Below are 13745 nucleotides of genomic sequence, written 5' to 3' on the forward strand. Positions count from 1 at the left end.
GTGAATGTCTGTGTTCTCTGTGGAGAGAATTTCTTGTGTTTTAGTTCTTTATTTCTTGGAAAATACTTCATAGACATTTTAGAAGCCCAGATCTTTCACTTATCTAGGAGGATAAAGGACTTGATGACTTCTTTAGTTGATGCAAATCCTGTAACCATCACTTGTAAGAGCTGAATTTAATGTAATTTAGGTTTGCAGTTTACCCAGGCCATAAGATCATTTTTTGACTTGTTTTTCTTTTCTTGCCTAAATATTTGGATGTTTATTCAGTGTTCACATTTTAATATTACTTGGGTGAATTTGGCATCATATATTAGACAACTAAAATTCATGTTTAAACAACTACAGTTCCAGAGGTGGAAATTGCCATAGAATTGCTATGATGATATCAACTCTGCCTTCAAGAGTTAAGGTTTTGGATTACTGATGAGTTGATTCTGGTTTGTGTGAACTCTCCTACAGATCACTGCTTAATAGTCCCTTTCTTACTGCCTCCCAGAATTATTCTTGCCAAGAATTTGGTACAAGTAAATATTTTCCTGTTTTCCTCACTACTCTGTCCATGTCTAATTTAGGCTGAGTTCCTCCAGGCTCTAGTGCCTATGTTCTGTGGTTTGTAAAGTGCTAAGTACTTTTATAGCCTCTATAAATAGCAAAATATAGCTCATGGCAATAACACTGAGGCGCCCTACACGTTTAGAGCGTGTGTGTGTAAGAGAGAAAGGGAGAGAGACACATTTATCTTGGGTAGAACATGTCTAGCATGCAAACCTATTCATCTCCTGATACACCATCAGTACTGCTTCTGATTTTTGTTCGTTTATTAGTAAATGACATCCCTTTATCTTTGGGACATTTTATTGTGAAACTAGGTGTGATTCTGGTCCCTTCCTTTCTCTTCTTTATCCTTTCCCTCTTTTTAACATAACAGAGATGATTGGAGAAAGACTGGTTGCCAGCTCAGTGAGATCTCCAACCAGATGCTTGTGTGCTAGGGGCCTAGCTTCCTATCCTGGTCTTCCTATTTTATTTTTCAGTGGATCGCTACAGATGTCATCACATATTTGGGAGATGTGAAGCTAGGAGCTAGAAGCTATTTCTATTGGCCCTGTCAATATAGTTTGATAAAATGCAAATGTCTTTAAAATGGTAGACTTCCAGTTAAAAGGCTCCAGCAGGGAGTTTGTTTTGATAATGAAAGTGATTAAGAAGGCTCTATTTTTTTCCATTGGTATGAATATTCAGCTAAAAGAGCATGGTTCTCTCTCTGTAATTGGACTCTGCTAATGAGGTTCTAATAACTCTTAGGTTCTAATAATGATTCTAACAAATCTGTTAGCTATCTTCCATGAATAATGCTGGAGACCAAGAAGACACAAATTCTGGATGATGATGGCATCATATAGGGTTCTTAATGCCAACCATTTCCTCTTCTCTCTAATTCTAAGGAATCAACAGGAGTTTATGGTCTTTCAGTGTTATGTTTGGAATTGCCTTCAAAACTTGGAATTTATAGGCCTGCAAGTGTTGGTTTTTGGTGTGAGAAGGGAAAGGACAATAAACACAACCACAGTTGTTTGTAGACTAGGCTTTATCTAAAGCCTCCTTTCTAGAGCGTTCAGCCTCTTCAGACCCGTTCTTCCTTGCAGAGCCTCAAGGAACAACACGGAAGAGGATTTGTTGGTAAAACTGGATTGAACAAGTGAATATGCTATAGCGTAATCTGGGACATGTACTGAGCTAGAATAGTTGTCCGAGATGGGCTGCCTTGTTTCTCTCTCAGCACCTCATTAACAGCCTGACACCCTCCGGCTTTCCTCAGTTGGGTCAGTGTTCGCGTTCTCTGATTTTATTAAGTCCTTTCACTGTCTGTTTTTCTACCTTGTTCATTTCCTCAGGACCTAAGTGTGGGTTTTGTACCAGTTTCCCTACATAACAAACTTGAGGCAGAGCATAACCCCTCTAGTACGAGAGGATTACAAAGACATTAGAGGGGCAAATAAATGCCCTGGGTATGCTCAGTGACTCAGAATGGTCCCCCAATTTTCTTTGTTACCTAGGTTCTTTTTTTTTTTAAAAGGAGGCACCAAGATTTCAACTGGGGTCATCTTGATCTGCAATGCATAATTCCATTTTATATGGTGGCTTTGTTAGTGGCCATATGAGTGGAATCATTGGGGATTATTACAGAACAAAGGTTTTTTTATGATCTTGATATTTGAGGAATAACTTTAAACAAAAGGATAAAACTAACTTAAAGATTTGCAGGTGGTGTCATGTCTTTGTGTGAACATTCGTTTTGTTGGAGGAATAGTTTTTCTCTGGTTTCAAACTTGTATAGATGATGTTCATATTCTCTAAGCTAGTATAATAAAATATAGGGGAGTTTAAAAAAATTTCAATTTGTCAAGAGGCAAATTGTTGTCTCTTGCTGGGAACTAGAGTCTAAGGTCATAGTATGAGAGAAAAATAGTGTATAGTGAAAATTATCCTTTATTGGATAAATCTCTTTATTGTCTCTTATTGTCTCTTTATTGAAGAAAAATCTCTTCATTTTGCACAAACAGAAAGTAGTGCTTCAGGATGGTCAGGACCAGGTTAAAATCCAGTCCTTTCTCTGAGTGGAATTGGGAGGGAACAGGGATAGAAAGCTAGCAATATTTAGAGTTATATCTATACCTCCACCCCACCCAACCCCTGTCTTTCTTTCTGAGAGACTTAACGGTTGTATTCCAGTATGTTAAACATGTATTGGAGGCAAATTCTTTGTCTTCATTGCACATCTGGAGTTGATAAGGAACTGCCCCTGGAGAAATAAATCCCAGAAGGAGACTGAAACGGGGATAGACAAGGTCTTGGTACTGCTGGTGAAAACGTGTCAGCTGCAGACCCACAACTAACAGTGGTCAAGAGGGAGGGCTTGGGTTGGTTTCCAGAGGCCCAGGAGCATTAGAGCGTTTTTTCAGAAGTGGCAGTGTTGAACTCTGCTTTTTCAGGATGGTGGACTGTCCGCACTGGTCAGGCAGGTCTGCTCTCATTTGTCCAAGGCGGGCTGTAAACATGTTCGCCCAGCTCTGTTGGATCCTTTGTGCCATTACAGGGTGACTTTCTACCCTAGGGTATTGAGTGATGGCTCACTTCTGAGGGCTGTTTTGATTTCTCTCTAGCAACATACCCAGTTAATTCTGGTTACTTATTTTGGGGGGCAGTTCCTGCCTGGTATCTATTTTGTTAGGTATATTCTAACCAGCTTATATTCCTTGTCCAGGTCTATTCATTCCATGCATGTTGTTACGGAGAGGGTTCTTTGAAATGTCTTTCCTTTTTTACTCAATGTTGGCAGACTTTTTTTGTTAATCTTTCTTTGTATATATGTGTATATATATTTTAATATGAATTCCATATGAATGTATCTTGCATCGTCTCTATTCCTCTTCCACTGCAGAGGCAGCTGTATTAACTGGAACAGTGCCCTTTTGTAGCTCACTACTGGTGTGTGCATTGCTTAATCCTCTCTTGCTTTTTAAACTCTCAGCCTGTAATGAATTAAATAGTTTTTGACTCTCCCTGATAAGGATATTTATGCGTCAGACTGGCAGAATTCCACAAAAGCACATTAGTGTCTCCTTTGAGTTGAAGCATTTATGTAGAGGCATCCTTCTGAATGGAGGGAAATGGAAATGCTTTCGGGCCTCTTGCTGCCGCTGGCCCTCCTCGCCTCCCAGCTTTGTTCCACTCACCATCGTCAGAGTGCAGGATGCCAGGCAGTGGATACGAGGTCTCAAGCCCACAGAATTATTTCACTTACGCTTCATTCATTCATTGCCCAGATATTTCTTTATCAGCACTATAGAACTGAAATATTTTTTGATGTCATATTAGTTACTGAGGGGGAGGGATGTTCAAAGATGTTGATGGGGGGTGGGTTGAGTCAAGGTGATACAAATGAAGACAATGCGAGGTAGAGTAAAAATGTTAGAGGTACAGAAGCAAAGAACTAGTGAAATTCAGAGCAAGAAAGATGCTTGAGGGTTGGGAAATACATGGCTTGATAGTGTTATAACTGGTACTAATGATAAACAGCACACACGATTTTGTACCCTTCTCCCTGTGCCAGGCACTGGGTAAGCATTTTCCTGCGTTATCTAATTCATTCCTCACAAAGCCAAGGTCCTATGAGGTGAGGGTTTTATTACCTTTATTTTGCATGTGAGGAAACTGCACTTGGAAAGAGAGGTCAGGTTGCTTGTGCAAGGTCAAACAGCTGGCAAGTGGAACCCTTGGGAATAGGCTCCAGGCCTGGCTCAAGGGCTGTACGTTAACCACTACATCTTGCTGTTTAAATTCTTTTGATTTTTCAATTCAGTGCTTTATCTAGGTCACCAGTTCTTTCCATTAAAAAAAAAAGTGTGGTGAAATGAATGTGTTGAGTAATTTGTGTTGTGCTGAATGCTTATTGCTATTTCATGCTCTACATTTAATTGCTTCTATATGCTTATTGCTTAATTACATAAAATGCAGTAGTCCCTTTATCGTCTTTCTGCAAAACTGCCCCTTATTTATTATGACTTAAGCAGATTAAAAAAGAAGTGTGTGCTAATTTAATTTTGGTGTCCAGAGTTCTTTTTGGTAATGTTTTCTTTCTGAATGCACTGATATCTCATTGGTTAAAGGATGTGTCTGGCCAGAATGCAGCTATTCAGCATGGAAGCATCAAACAGCTGTCACTGTGCAGCATATTTTCCAGGCACCAGGTTGACATCTGGACTCAGTATTTTGGTGCAAGAGAAATGGTTCTTGCTAATAATGTTGTCACAGGATTGTGCATCAAACAGAGCTGGAGGCTGTGTCTCTGCGAGTTGCCTTTTGATCATTATTCACCCTGAGTTAATGCAAAGAAAATGATCAGCTTGGGGGCCACAAGGGTAATACTTGGCCTCCACATGCTATTGGTTTCCCAAAGGACCAAATATAAGTTTATTTTCCCTAGATTGGTGTAAGTGATTTGGATGAGTGATGTTTGGCCAAGCTGTAAGCTAGTTGAGTGCCTTCTATGTTCTTTTCTATATGGTTGGCACAATATAGTCTTAACTATTTGAGGTCCACTTGCTGGTTGAGTGATTATAATTGATATGAATGATACATAGTGAACATTCGAGGTAGGAATAGCTATGGGGTAGTATTTGCCAATACTTGCCCTTGTTGGAAACATACCACATTTCCTTAATTCTTAAAAGATGTATCTCTCCCATCCGCAAATTTTAACATCTGGTTTCAGGACAAAACTTGTAGTCATAACTGACGGCTTTATTTTTAATGGAGTATAAAATGATGTGTCTTAAAATAAGTGGCATCTTAGACTGAATTAATGATGCATAGTAGAGCTATCATATTTATTTGGTTCTAATCCCCACTGTCCTCTCTATTTCTATTGACTTGGTAAATTACTTAGTATATTTAGAACACCTGAGTTCTTCTGGTTCTGGCCTGGCCATTTGCTTCAAAAGATGTGTTATTCATTGTTCATCATTGGTGGTTTGCTACCCACTGGATAATTTATGTAACACTTCAGAGTTTATGTGACATTTGAGAATTGTAGGTGATGGGAAAGATGGTGTCTTAATTTAAATGCACTGGAAGCATAGTCTCACAAATATAATCAATGCAGGAGGGACGTGAGAGGAGGGGAGTGGAGCGGAGCATATATTTCAGTGAAAACTCATTTAGATTTAATGCTGTTTACCTTCACCAAGAGAAAGTAAGAGAGGTAGCTGTGTCCTTGAATCTTAGAGACTTAGACCTTGAGGGGACTTTTCTCACTTGTCAGAATTAGATTTAAGTATCTCAGATGCATGATACTTTTCCATGTGTACAAAGGTTTGGTATTTCCTCACCCATTCTGTAAGAATATTTTCCTGTGCTTGCAAAATCTTTACTGTAGGTAGTGGCCTTTGACCTCAGTTCTAGAGAGGCCTCTCTGTGTATGTCTTTAAAACATGGTGTAATGTTTTTAGGTATTTTCCATTATTGATGGTAATTCTTACGATAGGAAAAAATGGACTGTATCAGATCTGGTGTCTGCTTATACCAGATCTAGATCCACTCCTAAAACATTTTGCTTATCATTAGAAATCATCAAAAAATTATCCCCCCAGTTCCTATTCTGTGCTGCCACAATGCTGGCAAATGTTAAAAAGGTATGTATGGGGGCAGTTTTGATACTGCTGTTTACATGCTGCCTAACAATAAGCAGATTATGAAACACGTAGTTTTCCTCTTTTTAATTACCAAGTAATATACTAAAGAGACATCTCTAGGCACTGTCTGGCAAGCAAAGCATATGAACCAGAGACATATGCTTTGAAAGCAGAATGAACCCTCCGTCATCTGTCCATCTCTGAGAGGTCATTTGAATATCAGGTGACTTCTATCTTAGTCTTCAGTTTCTTCCTTAGTGATATGATGGGTTTAATCAGTTTCAGCTAATACATTTTACTATTTAACAGTGAAACTTTTTTCATTTATAAATTAGAGGATAGGAATCAAATTTTTATTATGTTCTGAATTATGCTAAGCTTATATGGTTGGTACACATTAGACACCTAGCAGAAAAGAATGTTTGAACTGCGGTTAAATCATTTACTCTTAGCTCTATAAGAATGTATGTGTACACTGTAACAATAGTGTTGTGCGTAAGTGTAAATTAAGTGTACCAGTACATACACATTATATTAAAGATCATAAAATGCCTTTATGATGATGATGGCTTGAAAGGACAAGACCCCTTACAAGCAAATTAACATCTGACTTAAATGAAACTTTTTTTTTTAATTTCCTTTCTGGTTGTTTAAAAAAAAAAATCTCAGCCCCCCAAATTCAAGCAGTATATTTGTTAATGAAAATATTATTAATCAGAGGGAGTTATGGGTCAGGGATGTTTGTTGCAAATATAATTTTCAAATTGGAAAAAGAAAAGGAAACCAATTTTTGCATTTTGTTAGCCATTTTGAGGTGTTTTGATTCAGTGTGAAATGGGCACAGTTGTTTATTTAGAAGTGAAAACATTACTTGATACATTAACTGAAATCTTACTCTCCTTTGTTATTGTCTCCTTGAAGAGAATTTTACTATGTTAGGTATTTGTCCCCCTATTGTGGGTTGAGTTGTGAACCCCCCCAAAAGATATGTTAAAGTTGTAACACTAAGAACCTATGACTATGACATTAGATCTGTGAAGACCTTACTTCCAGATAATCAGTTAGGAGGAGGTCATACCTGATGAGGCTGGGCCCTAAATCCAATGCCTGGTGTCCTCATGAGAGGATCAGGTGCACACAGATGCAAGAAGGCCCTGGGACAGAGACAGAGATTGGAGTGATGCAGCTGTAAGCTGAGCATTGCCAGGGATTGCTGGCCACCACCAGAAGCTGGAAAGAGGCTGCCCTGGAGCCTTCAGAGAGAGCACGGCCCTGCCAACACTCTTGAGTTTTGTACTTTGGGCTCTTAACTGGGAGAGAGTAAGTTCGTGTTGTTCCAAGCCATCAGTGTCTGGTAATTTTTTATGGTAGCCCTAGGAAATACATAGCTGCGGCTCCCCCTCTTTTTCTTTCAACATTTTATGTCTCATGATGAAAAATGGCTTTCCCTTTTTTTGAACAAAAACCACACAATTGGCTTTTAAGTGAGCATCATGTATGTCAAGGCATGTTAACTTGGATTTTTGAAAGGTTGCTTTGAATGCTGAGACTGGGCTAATTTCCACACATTGTCGTCCCACCTGTGTACAGGGTTTCCTTTCATGCTTCACCGCTGGGAACACCTGGGTACCCTATTGAAATTGCTCTAGTTTCCCTGGTTTACAACTCTTCTGAAGGAGCTATCTGTCTCTTTCCCAATAATCTTGTTATTCTGTAAGTGTGTACGAATGTAATGTAGAACAGAGATTGGCATCTTATGAGTTGTGTGGTCTGTTTCTTTTGTGTGACCTTTTCGTATGATCATGGGCAAACTGTCTCCCAGCTCTTGTTTCTAGAAAATAAGAATGGCCGTTTAGATAAACTCAGTGGGTGTAAATTTTTACAAAAGTAAAAACTCCAAAGACCTTAACAAACTTCATTTATGTAGATCTCTCTAATCATATGATGGTGGCCAGTGTATACGTGTTAGTTTATATTCTGATATTTATAACTGTTCATGAAACCACGTTTTGTCTATTTTTAAAAATTAATTTATTTTTTGTTGCATTGGGTCTTCATTGCTGCGCGTGGGCTTTCTCTAGTTGAGGTGAGTGGGGCTACCCTTCCTTGTGGTGCACAGGCTTCTCATTGTGGTGGCCTCTCGTTGAGGAGCATGGGCTCTAGGGCATGCGGGCTTCAGTAGTTGTAGCATGTGGGCTCAGTAGTTGTGGCTCGCAGGCTCTAGAGCACAGGCTCAGTAGTGTGGCGCATGGGCTTAGTTGCTCCGCAGCATGTGGGATCTTCCCGGACCAGGGCTCGAACCCGTGTCCCCTGCGTTGGCAGGCGGGTTCTTAACCACTGCACCACCAGGGAAATCCCAACGTTTTGTCTATTTTTACAACCAGCTTTATTGGGGCATAATGGGTATGCAGGAAAACTGCACATTTTTAAAGTGTGCAATTTGGAAAGCTTTGAGAAATGTATATATATATATATCCATGAAACCATCACTACAGTCAAGATAGTGAACATACTCATTACCACCCAGAGTTTCCTTGTGCCCCATTCTATCCCTTCCCATGTACCCCCAAGCCATTGATCTACTTTCTCTCATGATAGATTAGTTTCATTTTCTAGAGCTTATATAAATGAAATCATTACAGTATCTACTCTTGTTAATCTGGCTTTCTTCACTCAGTCTAATTATCTGAGATTCATCTGTGTTGTGGTCCGTGTCAATAGTTCATCCTTTCTGTTGCTGAGTAGTATTCCACTGTATGGATATACTGTGGTTTAGCCATCCATTTACCTCTGGTGGTCATTTGGGCTGTTTCCAGTTGCCTCCAATTTTTGGCTCTATATATAAAGCTTTGATGAACATTTGTGTACAAGTTTTTGTGTGGATATATATTTTCTTGTCTCCTGGATAAATACCCTGGAGTAAAATGGTTGGGTCATTATGGTGATGGTAGGCACTGTTGCTTCTAATGCTTTCCCATGGTTCTTCCCCTGGCCTCAGGTGGAAGCACACTCCTGGGCTGATCAGTACTGTGCTCAAGAGAGGCCCTGTGCGGATCTCAGAAGTCATCTCTCTGTGCTGCTCTCTCCACCCTGGTCCTTTGTGCCAAGAGCTCTAGCAGGCTTGGTCTCCCCCAAACCCTTGTCCATTCCCACTAGAAACTCTAGGCAGTAAGCAGTTAGGGCTCATTTGTGTCCTGTCTCTTAGGGATCACTGTTCTCTGTTGCCTGTTACCTATCTTACTGAAAACCATGTTTCAAAATGTTTGGTGTTTTTGATTTTATGCAGGACAGTGGATTTGGTCCTTGTTTCATCTTTGTTGGAAATGGAAGTTGCACATTTTTCTTGAATTATGGCACTTTTAATTTTAAACACACATATATTCCATTAAGCAAATATACTATTTTCTAGTTATGTCCATGTTCTAGATTTCTTTTTTTCTTAATAGCATTAAACATGTACTTTTTTTTCCTATTTAGGATTATTTATTTTAGAACTATATCCACAAAGTGAGTTAATAGGTTAAAGGTATATAAGCGAATTTTTAGACTGTACCACATAAATACTTAAACTTTCCTACATCTAATCGAGTTTTTGTTTCGTCAGTATTTTTGTTTTCCTAGATTAACTGGACTTTAGAGTTGTTTTCATCTGCATAAAAGATTACTAGTAAGAATGTGTTTTTCACGTAATTTACATTTGATTTCCCTTCATGTAAACCATTCATCTTCTTCGATTACTTTAAAAGTAGAATTAGTTTATTGGCTCTATAAGTGTATCTTCTTGCATGACTTTCAGATTTTTTTTTTTTTTTACTATTTGTTTATTTTTCTATATTTAGATATTTTTCAATACATTTTATTTTGTAAAACTACTTTTTAATTCTAGAACGTTGATCATTTTATTTCATAAATTGTCTCCTCGGGTGGGCTTAAATCGTAAATCTTTCTCCATCCTATGCCCCATTTATTTGTTTAATGCTTTATTATGAGATACAACGGGAAGTTTATTGGCACCAGTGCCTTGGTGAACTAAGTGCTTTTTAGAAACCAACTCTTCTGACAGAGGAGTGATTGGTGTGCCAACTCATTCCAGCCCAACTCAAACCATACTTTTTTTTTTTTTTTTGATGTTAAATAACTTTAATGGTCAATGTGGGAGTCACAAGGGAGGTGCGTTCCCTCCCAGGGCTCTTCAGTGCCATCCTCAAAGCTGGTTAGTGCAGGGAGGTAGGGCAGTGTTGGTTCCAGTTTTCTCCCAGGAAGGGTTTAGGGGGTCCCAGCCAGCCCTGGGAAAGAGTCCCTCAGCACCATGGCAACCACAGCTTAAAAGGGGCTTCTGCTCCCCCTCCCCAGCCTATCCCCCAGTCCAGTAGAGGAAGGGGAGGCCAAGCTGGCCAACCTGCTACAAACAGCACCGAATCCAGAGCCCAGCTGCACACAGACCACCTCTTCTTCTGGCCAGACCCTGTTGCCAGCACACCATCTTACACTGGTGACTGGAGCCAAGTGTGGGGTGGGCCTTTGCTGCAGAGGCCTCTGGACTGTGGGAACCGCTTCGGGGGGAGAGGGGCAACCGAGCGAGAAGCCCCAGGGGAGTGGTCTCGGGGACAGCATCCAGGGAGACCGTTCGGCATCTCCTCCAGAGCAGGGAATGGGTCAGGGCTGGGGTTGGGGCCACTGAAGCAGGCGAGCAGGGGCCAGGCAGGGCAGGCTGGGGGCGTCTCCAGCCTCGTGCCCTCCAGCTGGGCCAGGCTGTCTATCACCGCTGTGATGTCATCCAGCGGCTCAATAGCTGTGGCACCAGGAAGGGATTGAGGGGAGGAGGCTAGTCAGAGCTTAGGCCCCAGACCTATTCAGCCCTGAGCATCACCTGTCACCATCTCATGGTACCAGGAACCCTGATTGGCCAGTACTTGGAGTGGTTTCCGGGGAGCGGGGGTTTCAATTTTCATTATCTCATCATGGCACTGCTTCCACTGGCTCATGTCAAAGAAAAGCTGCCACAGAGCTTCTGTCCAGCTCTGCAGGGCTCCCCGACTCTCTGCCTGAAGGGTGTGTGTCACCTCATCCTCCCCATACTGGTTACTGATGCTCAGGGTGAAGAGCCAGCCCACTGCCTGGTCCACCTGCCCCGACTTGAGGCTCCTTGTTGATCACAACAGTAAACAGCGGCTCCTCCCCAGTGTCTGTGTCTTCAGGTTGACGGTGACAGAAGCTGTTGGTGCCTCTCAGGACTCCATGCGCTCGCACCCAGTCCTGCAGCTCCCCAGCTTGCTGCGCTCTGTGGGTGCCACTTGCAGTAGGCTGAGTCATGCGGAAGGGCTGAGCCACCAGACGGCAACACACGCTGCCATCAAGGGGCAGCCAGGCGGGGTTCTCCTCATGACTGGTGAGGGTGAGGTCATGTGTGTGGAGTCCGTCTTGCACTGCTGCCAGGGTGAGAGTGGTATGAGCCAAGAGGTGGTAACGACCACCACCAGCTGGGGTGGGGAGCAAGATGGGACTGCTTCCCGAGCCCCTAGCTGTCTCCAGCGACACCCGCACACGCCTCCCTGAGGAGCAGCCCAGGGAGCTGCTGAGCTCGGTGGCAAGCCTCTTGGGGGCTTCAGCCAGGGCCCCCTCCTCTTCCACGCAGGCCCCATATAGCTCCAGCCGCAGTTCAGAGTCTGGCCCTGCCTCGGCAAAGAGCACCTTGTTGTGAAAGGGGATGGCTGTGAGGGTCCTGTCCACCAGGATCATCTCTGTGTCTTGAGTGCATTCCCCGATCTGCAGCAGCAAGAACACAGCCCGACGGTGCAGATCGCCTTCGTTCTTGAAATCTTCTGTGTCCTTCCACATGAGTGGAATCTGGAGGTCAGAAATGCAGACCTGGCTGCGGCAGGGGGAGTGCTCAGCAGGTGGCCCGCTATCAGGAGGCCACTGGCCTGTCTTCCTCAGCACCTGCGTGTCCTCGCGCCGCTGCAGCTCGCCCGTGTAGCCGGGGGTGCGGCTATTGCACACCAGCACGCTCTGGCTGGGAGCAGGCCACCGGCAGCTGGCGGGCCCCTTCCCTCATCCGGGTCTCATGGTGTAGCGTTCTTTGCGACTGTGTCCTCCGGTGGGTCGCAGAAGAGGCTGAGCCAGCAGCGGCTGCGTTTGAACTCCATCTCTAGGGCGGAGCCGCTGGCCGCGGTGACCCGGCTCCAGTGGTTTCCGGAGAACATGCTGGCGGTCCTGTGCTTCTGCCTGCCCTCAGCACTCCCCGCGCTGCCCGGCCCTGCGTTGTCTCCTAGGCTTCTGTCCCTCGACTCAAACCATACTTTTAAAGCTGTTGAAACCCTGGTTTTTCATTCTGCAAGCTGCTGCTTTGAAACAGTCGTACAGATGTTCTGGAAGCCTATCGAACTTCAAGAACTTCTTGGTGAGAAAACACTCGTGTTGTTTTTTAGTGCAGAAGATTAATCATACCTGAAGTACAAATTGGCTTTAACATGGACATTGGTGGGCCCTCCGTGAGGTGTGAAAGTTCTGGCTGGAATGGCCCTGAGCGTTGGTTCCATTGTTAGAAGGTGTGTGCACGTTTCCTCGAGTTGCTAGCTGCTGCTACTTGGAACTCTCGAGTGGCTTAGGTTTGAATGGCAGTAACAGATATTTGTTGATGGCTCCCACTGTGCTAAATGATAGTTGATCCTAAATGATCAACTAAATGCTAAATGATCCTTGATAGTTGCTGTAGATCTAATCCTCGTAACAGTATGTGACTGAAGGGATTTATGCTCCCCGGTTATAGATGAGGAAACTGAGGCACAGATAGTTTGATTAAATTTTCCCAGGATAATGCTGCTAAGGAGTGCGGCTTACTAAAGTTTGAAGAGTAAAAATAAATTTATTCTCATGTTATACCCCAGTTTGAGTCTCGACTGCAGTGTAGAATTACAAAAATTAAAGAAGGATCAACAGCTAGAAAACTGTACATTTGTTCAAGGTGAAAAACAGTTTTAAAAAAATCAGAGCACAGGACAGTAGGCAGGAAGATCTCTACTTAGTGTACTGACCTTCGAGTATGAACAAGATGCCACTGATACCCTGTGTAAGCCTTGAGTGATGCAATACAAGTGTTCCCATACTGGTTCACTTTTCCTTTGAAACTAGAATACAAATATTTTTTGTAGGAAACTGAACGTTGTTAGGATTATAATCTGTATATTTTTTATTAAAGGACTCAACTTTTGTTTTTTTATTTTTGGCTGCGTTGGGTCTTCGTTGCTGTGCGTGGGCTTTCTCTAGTTGTGGCGAGCGGGGGCTACTCTTCATTGTGGTGCGCGGGCTTCTCATTGCAGTGGCTTCTCTTGTTGTGGAGCACGGGCTCTAGGTGCGTGGGCTTCAGTAGTTGAAGCACGTGGGCTCAGTAGTTGTGGCTCTCGGGCTTAGTTGCTCTGCAGCATGTGGGATCTTCCTGGCCCAGGGATTGGACCCATGTCCCATGTATTGGCAGGCAGATTCTCAACCACTGCGCCACCAGGGAAGTCCCATTCTGTATCATCTTAATAGAAATTTACTGGTCTATAT

General features: G+C 42.7%; 1 protein-coding gene and 1 pseudogene across 2 annotated transcripts in view; one reads left to right on the forward strand and one right to left on the reverse strand.

Moving 5' to 3' along the window:
• The window catches only part of SND1 (staphylococcal nuclease and tudor domain containing 1), a 417911-nt gene that overhangs the window by 114268 nt on the left and 289898 nt on the right, over positions 1-13745 (forward strand). The window lies entirely within an intron of this gene.
• On the reverse strand, positions 10682-12479 carry LOC117313612 (rhotekin-like; annotated as a pseudogene).

The sequence above is a fragment of the Tursiops truncatus genome, chromosome 9 (assembly GCF_011762595.2).
Source record: "Tursiops truncatus isolate mTurTru1 chromosome 9, mTurTru1.mat.Y, whole genome shotgun sequence".
NCBI lineage: Eukaryota > Metazoa > Chordata > Mammalia > Artiodactyla > Delphinidae > Tursiops > Tursiops truncatus.